Genomic DNA, 21,738 nt, shown 5'->3' with positions numbered 1-21,738 from the left:
TTTACATCAGTGTGATGTGGAAGGAGTCGACCCCAACGAGGTCGTTCGAGCGCCCTGTACATCCTCAGAAAACAGTGGTGTACCCACAGGTTGTATCAGACACAAAAATGGAGGCAACTGTGTTAGATGTAGACGGAGAAAGGGCGGTGGTTCTCAGGTGGATGCTGACCAGAGACAGGTGTGGGAAAACAAGTCACGTGATCCAGTGCTGTGGCGTGGGAAGACATCAGCAGGAGGATCATCGTCCTGTGTTCACATCCCATAGAAGCTGTCATTGGATGGGGTACGGCGCTATCGCTTCCATTTCCTCGGATACCCTTGCTTCCTACTGTGCTGTTTCATGTCAGATGGTGGATAGCTGTTGTCCGAGATGTGGCTATATGGCAGAAAAGCAGAGATCAGTACAGCTTCATGATCAACAGCCGTGGGGTCGAGACAGACGTCTTGTTGCTGCTGTCAGTCATCGTCCGTTGGTACTGCCTCCGACGGCAGTGTAGTAGAGACAGGAAAATAGTCCATTACGTCCTCTAGAGCAGTCGACACCGGCGCTGCCTGATTCAGAGTGGGTGCTCCAGGCAGCCCTGGTGCGCACACGTAAGATAGAGGTAACACAGTGGGAACCAGAGGCAGAGCGATGTCTCCGATAGGCATCTGAACCTGACTGCTTCATAGACTTTCCGATTGCAAGTGACTTTCCTGGCCACAACCTGAGTAAGAGCGCAGCTGGCCGTCGTACCTGACTACAGCCTTGCAGACGCCAAGTGGGGTCATCCCTGGAAGCTTTTATCGGTACCTGAAAAATAGTTTACTTAATTCCCTGAAAAATAGTCGGTATCATAATTCTGCAGTTGTGTTGTTGCTGTTGTAGCCTTCACTCCGAAGACTGGTTTGATGCAGCTCTCCACGATAGTCTATTGTGAGCAAGTGTAGTCTTCTCAAAACAACTACTGCAAACTTAATCAAACTGAATCCATTTGCACCCGTTTACTGTGCTCATGTCGAAGACTTCCTTTTATCTCCTACAGTTCCCTTCGTTGCCAAGTAGTTTACTGCATGATCCATCAAGATGTGTCCTAGTAACCGACTGATTTAGTCATGTTCCACCATAAATTTCCATTTTCCGCTATTCGTTTCTGTACATCACTATTGCATATTCGAAACACCCATGTAATCTTCATCCATTGCGTACAATGCTACGTTGCAGACAAATTCCTTTAGAGGAGATTTCCTAACACTTAAATATATATTAAACGTTAAAAAATTCCTCGTTTTCAGAAAATGTTTTTGTTGCTATTGCCAGTGTGCATTTTTTATCCTCTTTACTTAGGCCAACATCAGTTACTTGGCTGCCAAATAGCAAAAGTTATTTCCTTTTTTTCTCTAATTTTCTAATCCAGTTCTCTCAGCACTGTCTAATTCGTCTACATTCCATTGACCTTACATTATTTTTGTTGAAGTTTATCTTACAGTTTCTTTCCAGCATACAGTCTCTTCTGTTCAGCTGATCTTTGCCGCCTTTCGCATAATTACAGTGTCATCGCCAAACCTCAATGTCTTCAATTCTTCCCTCTGACCATTAAAATTTCTCTTCCACTTAATTTACTGTTTACTCAGTCTACAGATTGAATAACTTCGGAGACAGGCTGCAACCCTGTCTCTCTCGTGTCAGTTGTTCATTTACTTTGACTCTAGTAACTGTAGTCTTGTTTCTGTGTAAGCTGTAAGTAATGATCCAGTCCTGGCATTTTACCCCTGGTACACTAAAATTTTCAAAGAGTATGGTTCAGTGAAAATTATCCAAATGTTCCTCTATGTCTTCAAATTCTCGATATATAAGATTCCTTTTGTTAAACTGGAACTCTAAGTTAATCTATGGGTTAGTATTACCTCGCGTGTTCCTACATTTTTCTGAACACAAACTGATTTACCCCCAGGCCGGAGCTGTATATATTAAAAATTGCTGGTGTAGATCAGAAAATTCGTCACTTTGACAATTTCTACTTACCGAAAACTGCACTGTGATATATAAAAATTCTCTGGACGTAGGTTACGAGATCAGTATTGGATGGTAATGATCATTATAGTTACTGGTGTTCGTACTACTGTTGTTATTGTCATCGTCATTATACATAGGACATATGCGCGCAGGGGACAAAAGCGACGGGATACCTCCTAACATCGTGTCGGACCTCCTTTTGCCCCGCGCAGTGCACCAACACTACATGGCACGGATTCAACAATTCGTTGGATGTTTCCTGCAGAAACACTGAGCCATGCTGCCTCTGTAGTCGTACAACAGCGCGAAAGTGTTGCAGCGCATTTTTTGCGCACGTACTATCCTCTCGATTATGCCCTATAAATGTTCAATAGGATATATGTTGGGCGATCTGGCTGGCCAAATCTTTCGCTTAAACTGCCCAGAATATTCTTCAAGCGTATGTCATATCGTATTGTCATGCATAAAAATTCCCTCGATGTTTAGCAGCATGAAGTTCATGACGGTTTAGTTGGACCAGTTGATCCAGTCCATTCAGTGTAAACACAACCCATACCATTATGGAGCCACCACCGCCGTGCACAGTGTCTTCTTGACAATTTGGATCCATGGCTTCACAGGGTCGGGCAACACCTGAATCCTACTACCAGCTCTTACCAGCTGAAATCGGACTCATCCGACCACGCCACGATTTTCCAGTCGTCTAGGGTCCAAGCGATAATGTAACGAGCCCAGGAGAGTCGAAGTAGGCGATGTCGTTTTGTTAGCAAAGGCACTCGCGACGGTCGTCTGCTTCCATAGCGCAAGAACACCCAATTTTGCCGCACTGTCCGAACACATACGTTATTCGTACGTCCCTCGTCCAGTTTTGCGGTCATTTCAGGCAGTGTTACTTGTCTGTTAGCACTGACGACTTTTAATGCAAACGCCGCTGCTCTCGGTCGTTGAGTGAAGTTCGTATACCACTGCGTTGTCCGTGGCGAGTGGAAATGCCTAAAATTTTCCTAGTCCCGTCACACTTATGGTACTGTTGATCTCGCAATATTTAATTCCTTAACGATTTCCGAAACTGAATGTCCCATTCATCTAACTCCAACTACTACCCCGCGTTCAAAGTCTATTAATCCCCGCAGTGCAGCCATAATCACGACAGAATCCTTTTCACAGGAATCAACTGAGTACAAATGACAGCTCCGCCAATACTCTGCCCTTTTATACCTTGTGTATGCGATACTACCGCCATCTATATATGTGCAAGTCGGTATTGCATGACATTTGTCACCTCGTTGTATTGTACGTATTTCAGCGTTAATTTCCTAACTATGTCCGGTTACACGAAAGTGATCTTGTCAGGTGAGATAAATGAACAAGTAAATAAATAACAATAAAAAAGGGGACCATAGTTGTTCACTGCCGGAGCAAGATATTTCTTGGTCGGTGTTCTATAAACGTCCACAGGATGTGTTATGGAATTTCTGGAAACGGGGAGACGCCCGAGAGCGATGCCCTGTGATGTTACGCTTCCGCGCTAGCGTGACGTGACACGGTGAGGGAGAGAGGGAGAGAGAGAGAGGGACAGAGGCGCTTGTCCTAAAGAAGCAGGGCGTGGCCGTCGTCCCTGGGCGGCTGTTAACGTGTCACCTGCTCTGCGGGGAGGCCGATACTCCGCCGTCAAGGGGCCGCCGCACGACCCACGGGAGAGGCCCAGCTGCACCACAGTAACTGAAGTCTACAGGTACATCCATACTTCGCAAACCACTGTGAAGTGCGTGGGTAAAGGTGCTTTCCAATACATCAGTTATTAGGGGTTTTCCCCGTTCTGTTCGCGTGTGGATCGCGCGAAGGCTGGTTGATTAAACGCTGGTTGATTAAACTTCTAGATACAGCACTTAAAGCTAGTTCTTGGAACTTTGTATACGAACTTTCCCGGGATTGTTTCCGTATTTCTTCAAGCGCCTGCCAATTTACTTTCATCAGTATCTTCGCTAAACTCTCCCATGGGTCAAACATACTCGTGGCCATTTGTGCTGACCTTTCCTGTATATGGTCAATATACCCTGTTAGTCCTGTTTGACATGAGTCTCGCACACTTGAGCAATATTCTACGATGGGTTGCATGCAATCTCATGTGCAGCCTGTTTGCATTTCCGTAGTATTCTGCCAGTGAACCGCATTCCTTTACATCTTTTATCCCCGAAACGAGCTTATATGATCATACTGTTACAATCGCTAGAAAGTTTTACATCTACTAATCTGTATGATTTCACCAATTCCTTGTGTCAATCGTTGACGTAGCATTAGAATACTCCCTTATTTCTTTCTGGCAACGGCCTTTCCGTAGTGGCTACACTGGTTCCCGTGAGATCACCGAAGTTAAGCGCTGTCGGGCGTGGTCGGCACTTGGATGGGTGACCATCCATGCCGTCATACGCTGTTGCCACTTTTCGGGATGCACTCGGCCTCGTGATGCCAATTGAGGAGCTACTCGACCGATTAGTAGCGGCTTCGGTCAAGAATACCATCATAATGACCGGGAGAGCGGTGTACTGACCCCACGCCCCTCCTATCCGCATCCTCCACTGAGGATGACACAGCGGTCGGATGGTCCCGGTAGGCCACTCGTGGCCTGAAGACGGATTGCTTTTTTTATTTATTTCTGGAAAGCGCACAATTTTACATTTCTCTGTATTTAAAGCAAGTTGCGTATCTTTATCTATGACAAGATCGAACTGAATGCAATTTTTTTCTGTCAGTTTTCACTTCATTTAACTGCACCATCTACAAAACGTCCGATGTTAATATTAATATTATCATTGTCATGTCGTCTGACGAACGAGGTCTCATCTCCAAGTTGGTACCTCACAATGGAATCACAAGTAAAGACAGTCTGTGCCTGACACATTGACGAACGACAGACGGCGGTGTAGACACACCCTAAAGAGGTTCCGTATGTCACAGACACGCCGTAGCGCTTACGTCACAGCACGTGACACTGCAGATCTTACTAGTGCCAGCAGCCGTCTCTGGCGAGGAGCGACTGACAATTTCAGATGACTGCGAGTTTAAATGTATGCAAGCTCTCGATAGCACGAGACAAAGTTAAGACCTTTTGTGGGTATCATTTCAACTACATGTTGATTTCCCGTAGACCCAGTAGGCAACCGAAAATTTACGAAGTATGGCGGACAAGCCGAATAGTGTGACGTCACAGGTTTGTTGCGGGGCCTGTATTTCTCGTGGGCCCTGACTGGATGCTTGGTTACGTCAGAGCACAACCCACTAGTTAATCGCTGCTTACGATGACAGCATTGTCTCACTTCAGATCCATCATTGCGAGTTGAATTAAAAGCCACAGGTATGTATCAAAGGTTACAGTCAGTTTTAAACATCCTCTTCGAAAAATTTATGAATTACTGTGCTGGTAAACCCCTTACGTTATTTGATTTTCAAACAGCTGAGCAAAACTGAACGTACTCAGACATTTCTCTCTTTACTTATTCTGATCATTAACAAACTGACACACAATATTTTTAGCGCAACGCAGTATGACTTCCAGTAATCCCTACAAAAGAATGGCCCTGACTAATAATAACCTATACCCTTCATGAATCACTTACCTCACAAAAATCTTCGCTACTCGAACTACTGCAATACAGCGAGCGTCAATACTGCCAGCTAAATAAAAGATTCTAACTACTGAAGGCACTAACTGCTGATAGGCATAGTTAGCAAATGAAGGAGTTTGATAGAGAACAAACTATGTATTTACCTTAATAATATGATATACAGTATTACAAATTTACTCTTTCTGATGGACACACGTCCAGATCATCCGCTCTCAAAACTCCGCCATCTCTCTCCCCACATCCACCACTGCTGGTGGCTCAACTCCAACTGCTCAAAGCTACGCGCTGTTCACATCCAACTGCCCAACACTACAATAGCGAATATTCCAACAATGCCAACCAGTCACAGACTGCACACAGCACACCCAGTGATTTTTATACAGAGCGCTACGTGACGTTACCAACATAAAAACCTAAACAGCCCACTTACAAGTTGTATGTTGAGATACGACTCTCATGCTATACTGCACCAAGTGTTAAGTTTAGAGTGTACAGTGACAACAACATACACATACTGACACTGCTGTGGACATGGGCATTGATGTTATATAGATAGGCGCAAAATAATCATAAAAAATGAGGTGGGTCTTAAAATGCCATAGGATCAATATTTCCTCGGAAAGGATCAGACAAAAGAAGATGTATTACACTGAATAAAACTAACCAGAGTAACAGACATGAAAGACTAAATTGGAAAAGCTGTGTAAACTATGTAAGAATCTCTTAAAGAACATAGGTGTTTGGCGGAAGGATAGGGGCTAAATTTCGACCGTTGTAGGATACAATACTTTGGCAACTGGAGATATCGAATGCCATCACCCACGCTATGACCTATATTATTTATAGGGGACATAGGATGAATCTGTGACTATGCTTGTTGTATGGACATTGTAAATAATTTGTAATTAATTGATTGAATACATATTTGTAGTTCTTCAAACAGATATATGTGAATGTTGTATTCAGTCACATATCAGATACAGGATACCCAGTGCTAGGCGGAAGCTACATTTGAATCTTTAATCTAGGACGTCGCCGAAGTCAGATTTTTCTTGTATTAGGCCACCATCGGCCACACAATGCCACACTGCATGTGAGCACCATGTGCTGTCCACGTGAAGGCCGAGGCTCCGCCTGTCACGGGTTTGCTTGGTGCTTCTCGGAAATACTCGGTAAAATCGCTTGCAGTGCGTAATTTTTTAGTCGGCAGGTCTTTCTTCGGCGTCAGCGCTATTTACACGTGCTATTTTTTCGCTGATTAAAAGAAGTTCACAGGTCAAGTGGCTGTTTGCCTAAAAGAGATAATCTAGCGATCTATCGTCACAAGCATTTGAAAAGGAAATTAATGACAGGACACAAGGATAAGAAATCTCAATATCTAATATGCGATGTTCAGTCGTATAACCGACTGTTACCGCAAATTTGCTATGGAACGACAATACAGAACCATATGGAATAAAAAAGATTTATTTGACTATGAATGAGCAAAGAATTACAACGGTCAACAGAAGGGATTTATTCTATTGTACATCAAAATGCACTTTCTGCTAAAAGTGCAGGAATGGAGTACGTGATGAAATTCGTGTTACGAATAGTAAACTTTCTGAAGTAGTCGCACACATTATTGCAATATCAGCTGCAAATGCTTTCGATGGAACTGACTGAAGAGTATGAAGACTTCAATAACTACTGAAACGTACGTCGGCTATGTCATCGGGCATGCCTGGAACGATTTTTCGATTTAAAACCATCTCGTGTTAAATTTATGAAGGAAACAGTAAAGCAGATACGAGAATTACAACATCATGAATGGATTGCTGACTGCGCATTTTAGGTGGACTTGATTCACAACTGCCACAGTAGGACATTTTAAAGTGAGAAACAACGTATTTCTGATTTGATAGGGATGGATTTGAAAAGGAATTCCCATTGCGGAAAGGACTAATTCTGACAGAAAACATCGTCCATTTGCCTAAGTTCACTGTCGTTAAAGAAAACATGAGGTTTTAAGAATTCTATATAACCTTGAAGGAATTATAAGGATAGTTTTCTAAACGTTTTGAGGATGCCTATCATACATCTATTTTCGAGCTGTTTTCGATACCATTTGCCATTTCAGAAGGAAGTGCCCCTTTCGATAAGAAGGATCAGACTGATGTTCAGTGTATTTTCCGTTTAAAAGTCAAATTCTTTTGCGCTGCAACGGTCCAGAAGGCCAAAAGTGCTTTCCTTCGGAAGATTTTCCAGCTCTCATAATGAGGCTGCTAATGTAGCGAAATATTTCGATCATAATATGTGTTTTAACAGCTTTTCTCGAGTATGAAACTAAATTACTCACGATTAGGTGGCAATAATCAACAGTTTATGCCAGATATAAATTTTATTATGTTCTCAATGGGCCAAATTAATTACATAATACTGACAGTTTGTTTTGTTTGTGATCTATGTTGTTGAGAAATATGAAATATGAAACCTAGTCATGTGTCGTGCGACTGCTTTGCCATTTAAATACGTGCACTGATAGTTTCCCTCTCGCCCATGTCCACACACTCGGACAGCGTGATTTGTTTGTGGAGGAGAGGGAGGGGAGAGGGGAATGTTTTGCCACAAAGAGAACTACAGCTTGTGAGACGGAGACCTACTTGCCTGCCGAATTTTTGGCTGTCCCTGTTTACTTTCTGGCAGATAGAAAACGTATTTTAAGGCTAGTTTGGAAGTTCTCTGTAAAAAGAACTGTTGAGTGGTGGATTAGGTGAAATAACTACAATTTGATCCGGCAGAGTTGAATTCGTTTTCACTACCAACCTGAAGTAAGAGATTATTTGATTGTTATTAGCCATTAAGGAAAAACTAGATACGTTTTTACTTCGTTTACTTTAAGACATAATACCTTCACAACACGTGTAGCACTCATTAACGCGCCACACGTGTTTAATGTTTGGCAAGTTGCATGCTCTGAAAGGTGATCAACTTGTTATGTGAATCAAAAAATTAGGTGGACATAAATCTTGACGTCATGAGTAAGTTACATGAGTCACGTGGAACTGCGTTCTGGTAACTTAAGTGTAGCTCAGGCTAGAGTTCAAGCCTGAGCACAGCGTGGCAGAGATGGGTAGTGGACTGTTCGAAGAGCACGTCATAAATAAATCAGAAAATATCGATACGGTGATAGAAGCTAGCAGAGAGAACCACGCTGACACGCCTCAGTACCTGTTTCCCACAAAAGAACAAGCGAACACAGCTGTCTCATCTACCACTGAATAACTGAAAAGGGCGATATCCTATAGCGTTCAAACAGTTGTCAGAGCTTGAAAATGTCAGGCCGTCAGGTAACGAACGTTCCGTGGAAAATGAAGGAAACCGAAGTGGTGGTTCTACTGGGAAACGTGTGTTTAGGTTACTGTGTGCGTCTGTGTCAAAGCGGAGAAAGCTGTAGTCCAACATCATGTCGATGCGGAATTATAAAAGTCAGAACAGTGGCTTTGCTACGGAAATCATGTCGGCTTCATTCTCCGAGGCATTAGAGAAATCAATGGGAATTTTAATGCATTTGATAATTTCTTCTTCATTTAATTCTTTAAGATTTAATTCGGTTTTACGTTTCAGTATGCTTGTACACTAGTGCTCACGGGAGCACACAAGACAAGCAATTTCAAACAGTTTTACACGTGAAGTATCGCACACATACAAAATTTGCAAAAAGGTGACAACCGTGATAACACTTATGCTATGCGATAATCACATGTGACTCGTTATCTGCGTTTCTATCCGCAAAGATTAATTTTTCTAAGGACTCACCCAGTAAATCGAGACTAATACTTACTTAACACACATCACGCTTCATTAAGACTAGCCGCCCGCAGCTCGTGGTCTTGCGGTAGCGTTCTCGCTTCCCGCGCCCGGGTTCCCGGGTTCGATTCCCGGCGGGGTCAAGGATTTTCTCTGCCTCGTGATGGCTGGGTGTTGTGTGATGTCCTTAGGTTAGTTAGGTTTCAGTAGTTCTAAGTTCTAGGGGACTGATGACCATAGATGTTAAGTCCCATAGTGCTCAGAGCCATTTGAACCATTGAGACTAGCCAAACGTCACCCCTTAATCGTGAACTCTGAGTCTCATAAGTTTGTTACTAAAGCTGAAAAGTAACTTTCAATAAAATTAAGCTTTCACGTTCGGATGACATGATGCACGACGAAGCACAACTCATTATTGATGTAATGATGCGTAAAGAATAGAAACACTAAAAGAGAATGTGAGAATTTAACTAATTACAACATTTAAAAAAGCAAGTTCAATGTCTACATTTCATGCGCTATCAGAAGATGTGACTGATGACGACGAGTTATCACTGAAACTAGTTTAGGCATAATAAACAAAGTGGTTCTGTCAAGGTGGACCAACAAAAACCATATTATTTTGATGCAGACTCGAAGCAGGAGAAGAGCTCAAGTATTCAGTGAGTGGTCTAGAAGATATTACGTGAAGCAGTAACTACAAGCTTAATAGGAAATGGTAAAAGACTAAAAAAGGCTAGTCTCTCATTGAGAACATTCTGGAAGTCAGCTAAGCTTTTTGTCAACAACGACAATCTCATGCGAGCGGAAAAGGAAAGGGATTGATTAGCTGTGGTATAAAGTATCTTTCACTATATACTTATGATGGCTTACTTAGAGCATATGCGGATGTAGATGTAGATGCAGAATAGTAAACGCAATAGATTCATGGTTTTACCTGCAAGATTCTTTTTTGTAACCCCTGTTGTTTCTGACGTATGGAATGGATCTTCCATTTGCTGTTTCAGAAGGTGCAAACTAATTCCTCTCTTCAAATTGTACGAGAATAAAAAGTAGTACCTATCCCATACGGAAAAGGCATTTAACTAAATATTCACAAACAACAACAGATGGTTCAGAGAAAATGCATTATCAATTAATTTACAGTAAAAAACCCCTGCGTACTACACAGTACGTCTATAGAACTCCAATAGTTACCAAGATAAGTTTCTACAAAATGGAAATACAAGAAGTAGAATGTTCGAAGTTCCTGGACCATGGATAGATCACAACTCACTGAATGTAACTACCGAAGCACCGAATTTCTGCTAAGTTTGCAATTCATATGGTTACCAGCATACGTCAGTTAAAAATGAAAAAGAACATAGTTTGTTTTGTATATTTACATTCATAGATGAGTTATGAAACAATTTTTTGGGAAGAGTAACTCGCAAGGACAGTAATTTTACAACATATAATCGTGTAATAAGAATTATAGCTACCATATTTCTGGAACGTCCTGCTGCGATCTCTTCGTATTTTGACCTATACTCAACAATATACAGGGCGAATCATCCAAACTTCCACCTCAGACTCTCCTAAACTGGAAGGTGCTATTGTTGTGCTGCTTTCACGTAGATGAAGTGTTACCGCGGGCTCAGAATTACAGCCAGCTGATACGACTTCAATAACCACTAGAAAGTGTATTTAATTTGTAAATTTGATATTTTTTAACTGAGCGGTGTACACGGAAGGTAATAAAATTAAACTGGAGTAAATTAGAATGCCAATGTCTTTTATTTCCAGGATTATATTACAAGCAGTTCATGAACTTTAACAGTTTGAAAATCGTAAAAATAGACAGCTGTCTGCTTCGCAAGTCAGCACTTACTTAAGGGAAATAGTCCTTCAAATATGGACTACCAGTTTCAATACTAACTTCAAGTCTCCCATGTAGAGACTGACGCATTTCATCAGAAACTTCAGCGCAGGCAATAGTAATACGTCCTTTCACATCATCTTCTATAGTCGGTATGTCCTTGTAGACGGCGTCTTTCATCTCTCCCAGAGGAAAAAACTGAATGGGTTGAAAACTGATGAACTGGCTGGCCAAAGTACAAGCCGGCGTCTTCCAATTCAAGTATTTGGCAACAAGCCGTGAAAACATGCAGCAGTACGTCGAGTTTTATGCGCAAGGCAGCCATCAAGTCGATACTACACGTTCCACGGGTTCACAAGGACATCAAGCTAGAAAAAGTTGCAAAATGAATTTTTTTTAATTATCAGAATGGCACTGCGATGTTTGGGCAAGCGAGGAAGAGAGAAAGAGGTAGAGAGACAAAGACAGAGAGAACTGCAAGCAACGTTTGGCGACCGTGGGACACGATGGCGTATTAGCGAGTTTATAGGCGGTGGAATCATGCACCATAGCTGCAGTCCGGAGATTTATAAAACACGAAGGCATTTTACTCATCGCGAACGTTAAACGTCACATTTTATGTCAGAGGATCTCAATACTGCTCCAACTGCCTGAGCTTGTAAGCGAACCACATTTACCGCCGGCCAAATCCTTTGGGGGATGGACATCCGTTGGGCATTATCGTGATGTCAATGGGAGTCTAATGATTCGAGCTCGCGTACGCTTCTGAGAGTAGTGGAGATACGAGACTGACAGATTAGGCCAATAAGTCCTATAGCAAGAGCAGGCAAGTAGAATATTTTGTGTAGCAAGTTGCACTGAAGAACGATGAATATTGAAAGCGAGATGACTGTCCATTGAAGGTAAGATGTGGAAGTACAATAAGGTGAAGAGTGGTAAGGGCTAAGATGGGAATAAGAAGTTATTAAATAAGCTGCATTTACAGTTAAGTGACCGATGTGTTAGAGATTAACAATCACGTCGGCATGATAGAAACAGGAATAGTAGTGTACGAGGTTTCCATCTAAACTTAAGTAATTTTCGTTAGGGACATTTACAGAATGGACCAACGTGAGTGAAATATTCTCTTCAGTTAAAACTTCGGTTGATAAGCTGTGGTCAATATGTAAAACAATTCATTGAAGTTTCGTCTCCGATTCCGGGAGACATCTTCTGAGGCAAAACGACAACTTCGCCAACGGCTCGAAGACCCCTGAATCTATAGAGGTGTATAGAGGACACCATCGTGTGTTACGTCATGACGAATTCCTGATTATCTCAGACTGGCGTCAACCTTCTCAATTAAAACTAATCGATCCTTATTATGATAGCGTAAAGTCCACATCCTATTTCATTTAATCTAACCTAACTCCTTCTTCCTTTCTGCTGCAATTGTTATCGTTTTTTTTTTAAATCTCAATGGTCTCTCTGTACAAACACACAATAAAATTCGTTGTCTTTACTAAAAAGTTAGAATCACTTAATTTAATTTCTTGTTTTCCGTCATGGCACATTCATCAATGTATCCCAGACAGCATCCAAGCGGGTGTAAACACTTTATTTTGTGGTTCCAACTGCACGGAATTTTGAACGTCGAAGAATAGAGCAAGCCAGGACCAAGGCGGAGTGACGGTCGGCAATTAGGAGAGTTTTCCTTCTTTCTAATTACAAGATAACGGATCGCATCGGGAAACAGTTGGTCAAGTATAAGGTTGAAACAGTATTTAGACCTATTAGCAAAATAAAGTAACGCCTGGAAACGATAAAAGATGTATGGCTTCCGCTAATGATACCTGCTGCATACAAATTATCAAGGCCGACTATGCACCAAAGCAAAGATGATAGATTACTTTTAATCGAGAACCGTGCCTCCCACCAGAGATAATCAAGCTTTCGTAATCACGTGATGACTGATGGCGCCAACTATACAGCTCTATAAATTCGGGGACCCTCGAGTGCTTGTTGTAGTTGTCGTTGTATCTCCGAAGATATATCCTGCAGTCGGAGGCGAGACATCACACTGCAAGTTCACGGTTTTCTTTTGAGAACCCTGGCAAGATCGCTAGATGAAAGTTGACTTCTACTTGTTCGTGCTCGTTATCTACCTTGTTCTATAAGAGCCACTTGGTATGGTTGATCGTTCTCACTACCTGTTCCGTGGTTTGCTGTCCGCAATGGAAAATAGCTATGATCAAATTTCGGTAGATTCTACTCGTAACACGTTTTCGTTCTACAATTGTCTGCAGTGGATAAGTGGAACGAAAACAATGAATGGGGAACGTGGCGTTGTAGACAGAAACACGCGGCTTAACCATAGGACTTCCGTTGACTTGGTCTATTACACTGTTAACAAACGAAGATCTCGACTGTAAACAATGGCAAGGGACAAGTTGGTTCTGTTGAGAAACTTGGGAGTAAAGTTTCAGAAAACTGTCATAAATAAGATATTTTAACAACATCCATTGTGATAGGTCATTATTTACAAATATTTGTAGATAAACGGCATATTCTTAAACTGCACTTCGCATAGATTATCTTGGGTTACCGCTGTTTACTTATTCAGAGAGCTGACGAAACATTACTACAAAACTTCACATAAATACGAGGGTTATTCGGAAAGTAAGGAACGATCGGTCGCGAAATGGAAACCACAGTGAAAATCCGCTGAAGATTTGCATAGGTGTGTTGCGCAGTGTCTCTAGTACGCCCGTCGATCGCGTTGCACAGTTCTTTTTAGTTCTGAGCACACAGGGAGCACATAAAGATACCTAGAACAATAGTGTCTGCTGCTAAGTACGAGGGCCTAGTGAGAAATTTCGCCTAAAGCTATGCAACCAACATTACATAACTGTCGTGCGGTTTCTTCTTAAAGACAATTCTCAGCTGCATTCTGCAGGGGCAATGAAGATGCTCCTGCGTCGTTTTCAATTGGAAATGTCTGATTACCCACAATACAGCCCGTAATTGTCTCCCTCTGAGTTTCATCTCTCATCACATGAACCGCTGGCTACGAAGACATTTTGACACAGACAACGAGCTGTAGGCCAGCGTAGAGAAGGTAACCCTTTAATCAGGCACTTCATTTATATTTAATATATAAATTAAAAATTTTTTTTTAAAATTTGTTTATGTATTATTTTGGTTATTTCTAATTGATTTATCTCGATTAGGATAATCTGAATATATATTATATATAATAAATAATTTATATTAATATATTACATTTAATTAAATTTAAATACTTATAATGTTATTTTATAATTATTAAATGATTATTTTAATACATTTATTTACCTAGGATTATAGCTACTTATGTTTTTAGCTTAAAATAGGTTATTATATTATAAATTATATAATAATATGTAAATTAATATTAAATATTATTATAATTGGATATAATAAATATAATTAATATTATTAAATATAAAATTTTATATTAATATATATAATTATATTAATTATAATAATATAATTTTATAAATTATCTATAATTAGATTATTTAACTAATTAATATTTAAGTTAACTTAATATAAAGTTAATTTTATATTAATACCATATTACATTAATTTAGATAATTGTATTAAATATATTTATTATATTATTTAATCTTTCTTTATTATTAGTGAAAAGAAAGATTAAATAAGAAAGAATATAATACATTTATTGGTATACATGTTCCATATTAATCTTTATTTATATATAATAGAGAGGTTGTTGTGGTCATTCGAGGGCGCGTTTCTTTTTTTTTTGTCATTTTTTGTGTTTTTTTTCTTTTTTTTTCTTTAAATATTTGAATCTTTTATTTTTTCTTATTTTAAAAATTTTAAAAAATTTCTTATTTTGTTCCCAAAAGTTTTATTCTTGCTTATTTATTCACTTTTTCTTTGTATTATATGTAAGTTTTGTTAAACTAAATGTTCTATTTTGCAGTAATTTGATTTAATTATCAATTGATTTTGGATTTAGCAATTGATTTAGTATCGGCATAATTCGTGCCAGCAGCCGCGGTTATACGATTGATACAAGTGAATATTATTGGTTAAAACAGTTGTTTATATTTTTAGGGTTAAAATATAAATTTGTAAGGTGAAATGTTAAAATTTATTTATAGCTCTTTTTATGAATCTGTGAAATTTGAATAATAAACTAGGATTAGATACCCTATTATTTTAAATGTTAATTATATTTACCAGGGTACTATTAGTTAAGGTCTTTAAACCCAAAGAATTTGGCGGTATCTCATTCCATTCAGAGGAACTTACCCCGTGATTGATAATACACGATTAACTCTACTTGATTTATTTGTTTGTATATCTCCGTTATCAGAGAATCTTTTTAGAGTTATAATTCTCAAGATTTATAATTATAAAGTATTTCAGGTCAAGGTGCAGCTTATAATTAAGAGGAGGTGAGTTACAATAGATTTTTGTTTATAACGGATTTGACAGTGAAATACTGTTAATGAAGGTGGATTTGATAGTAATTTAATTTATTTAATTTAACTGATATTGGCTCTGAGGTGTGTACACATCGCCCGTCACTCCCATTATTGATTATTCTATTTTATTTTTTTTAATTTAGCTTCAATTTAGATGAGATAAGTCGTAACATAGTAGATGTACTGGAAAGTGTATCTAGTAAGAGTTTCAAGATATAACTTATTAGTAAAGTGTTTCATTTACACTGAAAATTTTTCTGTGCAAATCAGGATATCTTGATTATTAAATTTATTGTATTTATTTTTTGTTTATTTGATTATTTAATAGGAATAATTTTGTTGAATTTTGTCTTAGTATATTTTGTAGAATTGATTTTTTAGACTATAGTTTATTGGTAATGTAATTGTTTTATGAAATATTATTTTGAATTTTTAAAAGTAGATTTTATTTGTTGTACCTTTTGTATCAGGGTTTATCAAAATTTTAGTATTTACTTACTTATCTCGATTTGGGTTGATTTATAAATAATTTATAGTTAATGTATCATAATTATTATTAAATTATTTATAGAAATGAGATGTTAATCGTTTTCCAAGATATCTAGTTTCTTAAGAAAAAATTTAATTTTTTGAAGTTAATTGTTTTTATTTATTTTTTTAGGTATAAATATTAACTTATTTATTCTCTAAGGGATAAGCTTTGGAGTTAATAACCTATAATTTGTTTTATTAGAATATAATAGTAAGCTTTAAACCAGCTATCTTTAAGATTACATTTTAGTTCATTATTTTTATTTTTGATTTTATAATTATTTTAGGTTTTTTATTAAGATTATAAATTTAATTTTAAAATTTTTGTAATAATGATAGAATTAGTATATTTATTTGTATATAATTTTTACCTTGTGAATTTATTATAAGGAACTAGGCAAAATTGATTTCCGCCTGTTTATCAAAAACATGTCCTCTTGAAAATATTTTGAGGTCTGGCCTGCTCACTGAGCAGATTTTTAAAGAGCCGCGGTATTTTGACTGTGCAAAGGTAGCATAATCATTAGTCTCTTAATTAGTGGCTGGAATGAATGGCTTGACGAGAAATCAACTGTCTCTTAATAAATTTTTGAATTTAACTTTTTAGTCAAAAGGCTTAAATTTTTCTTTAGGACGAGAAGACCCTATAGAGCTTAACATTTTATTTTTATATAGTTTTTTGTTTGTCTTTCTATATTTAATGATGATGTTTTGTTGGGGTGACATGAAGAATAGATAAACTCTTCATTATTATATCATTAATTTATGTTTTTGTTTTGATCCATAATTTATGATCATAAGATTAAGTTACCTTAGGGATAACAGCGTAATTATTTTTGAGAGCTCATATCGACAAAGCAGATTGCGACCTCGATGTTGGATTAAGAAAAATTTTGGGTGCAGTAGCCCAGTAATTAGGTCTGTTCGACCTTTAAATTCTTACATGATCTGAGTTCAGACCGGCGTGAGCCAGGTCGGTTTCTATCCTGAGATTATTAATTCATATTAGTACGAAAGGACCATATGGTTGAAATATTTTTTATTTTATTGATTAATACTAATTAAATTACTATTTTGACAGATTAATGTGTTGAATTTAGAATTCATTTATGTAGATTTTTCTACAAATAGTATTGATACTTTATGATTTATTTATGTTTATTTTGAATTTTCTTTTATTAGTTATTGGTGTTTTAATTAGTGTTGCTTTTTTAACTTTATTAGAGCGTAAGGTTTTAGGTTACATTCAAATTCGAAAGGGTCCAAATAAGGTAGGTTTTGTTGGAATTCCTCAACCCTTTAGTGATGCAATCAAGTTAATTAGTAAGGAGCAGCCAATTCCTATTATATCTAATTATTTACTTTATTACTTTTCTCCTGTCTTTAATTTAATGATTTCCTTGGCTGTTTGAGTTATTTTCCCTTACTTAACTTATATATGTTCTTTTTCTTATGGATTTTTGTTTTTTTTATGCTGTACTAGATTAGGTGTTTATACTGTTATAATTGCTGGCTGGTCTTCCAATTCAAATTATTCTTTACTAGGTTCTCTTCGTTCTGTTGCTCAAACAATTTCATATGAAGTTAGTTTGGCTTTAATTTTATTATCTTTAATTATTTTAATTGGAAGTTTTAACATGTTTGATTTTATAAATTATCAGCTTTATTGACGATTTATTATTATTTCTTTCCCTTTAGCTTTAGCTTGTTTTGCTTCTTGTTTAGCTGAGACTAATCGTACTCCTTTTGATTTTTCCGAAGGTGAATCTGAATTAGTTTCAGGGTTTAATATTGAATATGGTGCAGGCGGATTTACTTTAATTTTTTTAGCTGAGTATACTAGAATTGTTTTTATAAGAATATTATTAGCTTTAATTTTTTTAGGTGGTGACTTTTATTCTTTTATATTTTTTATTAAGCTTGCTGTTATATCCTTTGGTTTTATTTGAGTTCGTGGTACGTTGCCGCGCTTTCGTTATGATAAGTTAATGTATTTAGCTTGAAAAAGTTTTTTACCATTATCTTTAAATTTTTTTATTTTCTTTGTTGGTTTAAAAAATTTATTTATTTCATATATTTAGTGAAATTTTTTAAGAAAAGTTAATAGAAGAGTTAAACTTCTAGTTTTATGTTTTCAAAACATATGCTTTTCCTAAGCTAATTAACTTATTATTCCTTAATTAGCTTATCTCATGCGTTTGCAACATGTACATTAATTAAGAAGTATATAAAGTAGATCATTGTTAAGATTTGTCCTGTTATAATATAAGGTTCTTCAACAGGTCGTTTTCCAATTCATGTTAATAAGCATACAACAACTACTATGATTCAGAATAAAATCTGATTTATAGGATAGAATTGAATACCTTGGAATGGTGTTTTATTATAGAATGGTAAAATTATTAAGATTCTAATTGATAAGAATAATGCAATAACACCCCCTAGTTTATTAGGGATTGATCGTAGAATTGCGTATGCAAATAAGAAATATCATTCTGGTTGAATATGGACAGGAGTTACTAATGGGTTGGCAGGTACAAAATTGTCTGGATCTCCTAGGAGATAAGGATTAATCAAGCATAGTATAATTAATAACGATGTTATTAATACAAATGTAATAGAGTCCTTGAAAGTAAAGTATGGATGAAATGGGATCTTTTCAATATGTCCATTTAGCCCTAGAGGGTTATTAGACCCTGTTTGGTGAAGGAAAAATAAATGAATTGCTGCTATAGCAGCAATAATAAATGGTAATACAAAATGGAATGTAAAGAATCGATTTAATGTTGCATTATCAACAGCAAACCCTCCTCATACTCATTGAACTAAATCTGTTCCTAGATATGGGATTGCTGATAATAAATTAGTGATTACTGTTGCACCTGACCTTCTATAACGAGGGTGTTGGAAAGTTGGTACAACGCTACGACAAACGTTTAAGTCGGATCGGCGACTATGGAGATAAATAGATGGAAGTTGTAGATAACTGTTACTAATAAAACAGTTTTGATTTTCACTATGGTTTCCATTTCGCGACCTATCGTTCCTTACTTTCCGATTAGCCCTCGTAGATATGTTCAACGTTAGAATTGTTTCCGTGTATGGTACAACGATTACTTACTTACTTACTTACTTACTCACTGGTCATACCGGACTCGAGAGTCCATTACTGCAGCAACGTGTTTTCGCCATCTGTCCCTGTCTTGGGCTATTTCCTTCCATTCCCCTTCAATACCTAGGCTCCTCAAATGAGCCTTCACGTTGTCCTCCCATCTACGCCTCGGTCTCCCCACAGGACGTTTTCCCTCTAGGTGCCCTACCAGTACTCATCGCGCTGCCCTGCCCTCAACCATTCGAGCTACGTGACCCGCCCATCGCAGCCTACGTAATTTGGTAATACTGATTGTGTAGGGGCTTGAATAGAGTTCGTTAACCTCTTCGTTATGCAGTTTTCACCACTCTCCGCTAATGTCCTCCCTTTTTGCTCCGAAAATTTTCCTCAAAATTTTGTTTTCAAATACTCGAAACGGCTTTTCATTTTGCACAGTGAGAGACCAAGTCTCACACCCATACAGCATAACTGGTAGAATAAAAGTTTTGTATATTGTACTCTTTAAATTCCTAGACAATATCCGAGATGAAAGTAATCTATTCAGTGACAAGTAGCACGCATTTCCCGCCCGTTTCAGTTCGGGTTCAATCTTATTTCTCGAAGTGATTTCCAGGCCTAGATACTTAAATGTGTTCACTTTTTGAAACTGCATGTCTCCAACTCTTAACATTTCCTGATCTACTGCTGTTGGCATTCTAGTAGTAACCAGGTATTTAGTTTTGTCTTCACTTATCCTTAAATCTACATCTTCACTAGCCTCGATTAACGCATTCGCATTTGCTGTTACAGATTCTTTCCTATAGCTAATGATGTTTAGATCATGTGCATACCCTAATATCTTAATATTTCCATTTAACTCCACACCCTCTGAATTATCTGCTGCCATTCGTACAATATATTCTAGGACTAAATTAAAAAGTAGCGGGGACAGGGCATCTCCCTGCTTAAGTCCGTTCTTTATTACAAATTCTTCTGACTCCAATTTCCTCCCGCGTACTCTACCTTTTGTGTTTTTCAAACTCACTTCTATAAGTCTAACGTACTTCTTTGGTATTCCAAGTTCCAAAAGAATTCTGTACAATTATGATTGCAATACTGAATCATATGCTTTTGTAAAATCTATGAAAAGATTATGATTCCCATTTCTCTTCCAAAATTTGACGCAGGGTGAATATTTGGTCTATAGTTGATCTGTTCCTCCGAAAGACGGCTTGGTAATCCCCCACAATTTCATCTGCATATGGTGTAAGCCGGCTTAGCAGAATATTCGAGAAAATTTTGGAACATACTGGTAATAGCGATATCCCTCTACAATTACTACAATCCATTTTGTCGCCTTTCTTAAAAATTAGGATCAGAATCGACTCCTGCCACTCTTAAGATATCATTTCAGAGTTCCATACTTTAGTTATCACTTTGTGAACTACTTCCACCAATTTCTGTCCCCCATTTTTAACTAATTCTGCAGTTATGCAATCTGATCCTGGTGCTTTATGGTTTTTCAATTTGTTGATTGCATCTCTTACTTCCTTTAACGTTGGCTCAGGTATCTGGGGTTCTGCTGTATGTATCTCGTACGCCTGCTCATTTCCTGCTTCCTGGTGTACATTTAATAGATGCTCAAAATACGCCCTCCATTTACTTAATATAGCACTGGGGTGTGTCAGTATTCCCCCAGCATCCCATCGAAGGGCATTTGTCCTAGCCTTGAAGCCCTTCCTATACCTATTTATGTCTAGATAAAGCTCCCTAATGTTTTTTGTTTTACTGTTTGTTTCCATTTTTGTAATTTGTTTGTTCAAATAATCCCTCTTCTTTGCCGTAGCCTACGACCAAATTCCCTTCTCAAGTTAAAGAACTCTTCTCGTTTTCTGTCTAAGATTGGCATTACCAATATTTACAGTAATACAGCATAAAAATCGCCGAAATTTCTTTCGATTTAGCATAAGATAAAAGCAATTTTATTGTCGCCTTACTACAGCACTTGAAAAAAGTCAAGACGTCACTTAGCATTTCTGCCATTACACTGCCACATAAATTGACGTAAACGATGGGAAGCGAAACAACTGAACATTGTATCCTTGCCTAAGTAATTATTCACGTTTACCTGATTAATGTTTGAACTGCATTTGCGTAGAGGAACATAATCAGGATCTGTATGTGGGTCACAGTTATCCACGTCAGCCTCGGATTTTTGCAAATCGCTCCTGAAAAGTACTTTCCTGGCACCAACGCTGCACACGTTACTATTACTGGCAGCCATGTACTTACAACTGTTTAATGCACACATCATAACGAAGCTGTCATTAGTGAGAATCCGAAATGACCGGAATAGCTGCTAGTTTTTC

The sequence above is a fragment of the Schistocerca nitens genome, chromosome 5 (genome assembly GCF_023898315.1).
Source record: "Schistocerca nitens isolate TAMUIC-IGC-003100 chromosome 5, iqSchNite1.1, whole genome shotgun sequence".
NCBI classification, from domain to species: domain Eukaryota; kingdom Metazoa; phylum Arthropoda; class Insecta; order Orthoptera; family Acrididae; genus Schistocerca; species Schistocerca nitens.
The sequence above is the reverse complement of the archived record's forward strand: the minus strand, read 5'-3'. Positions refer to the sequence as shown.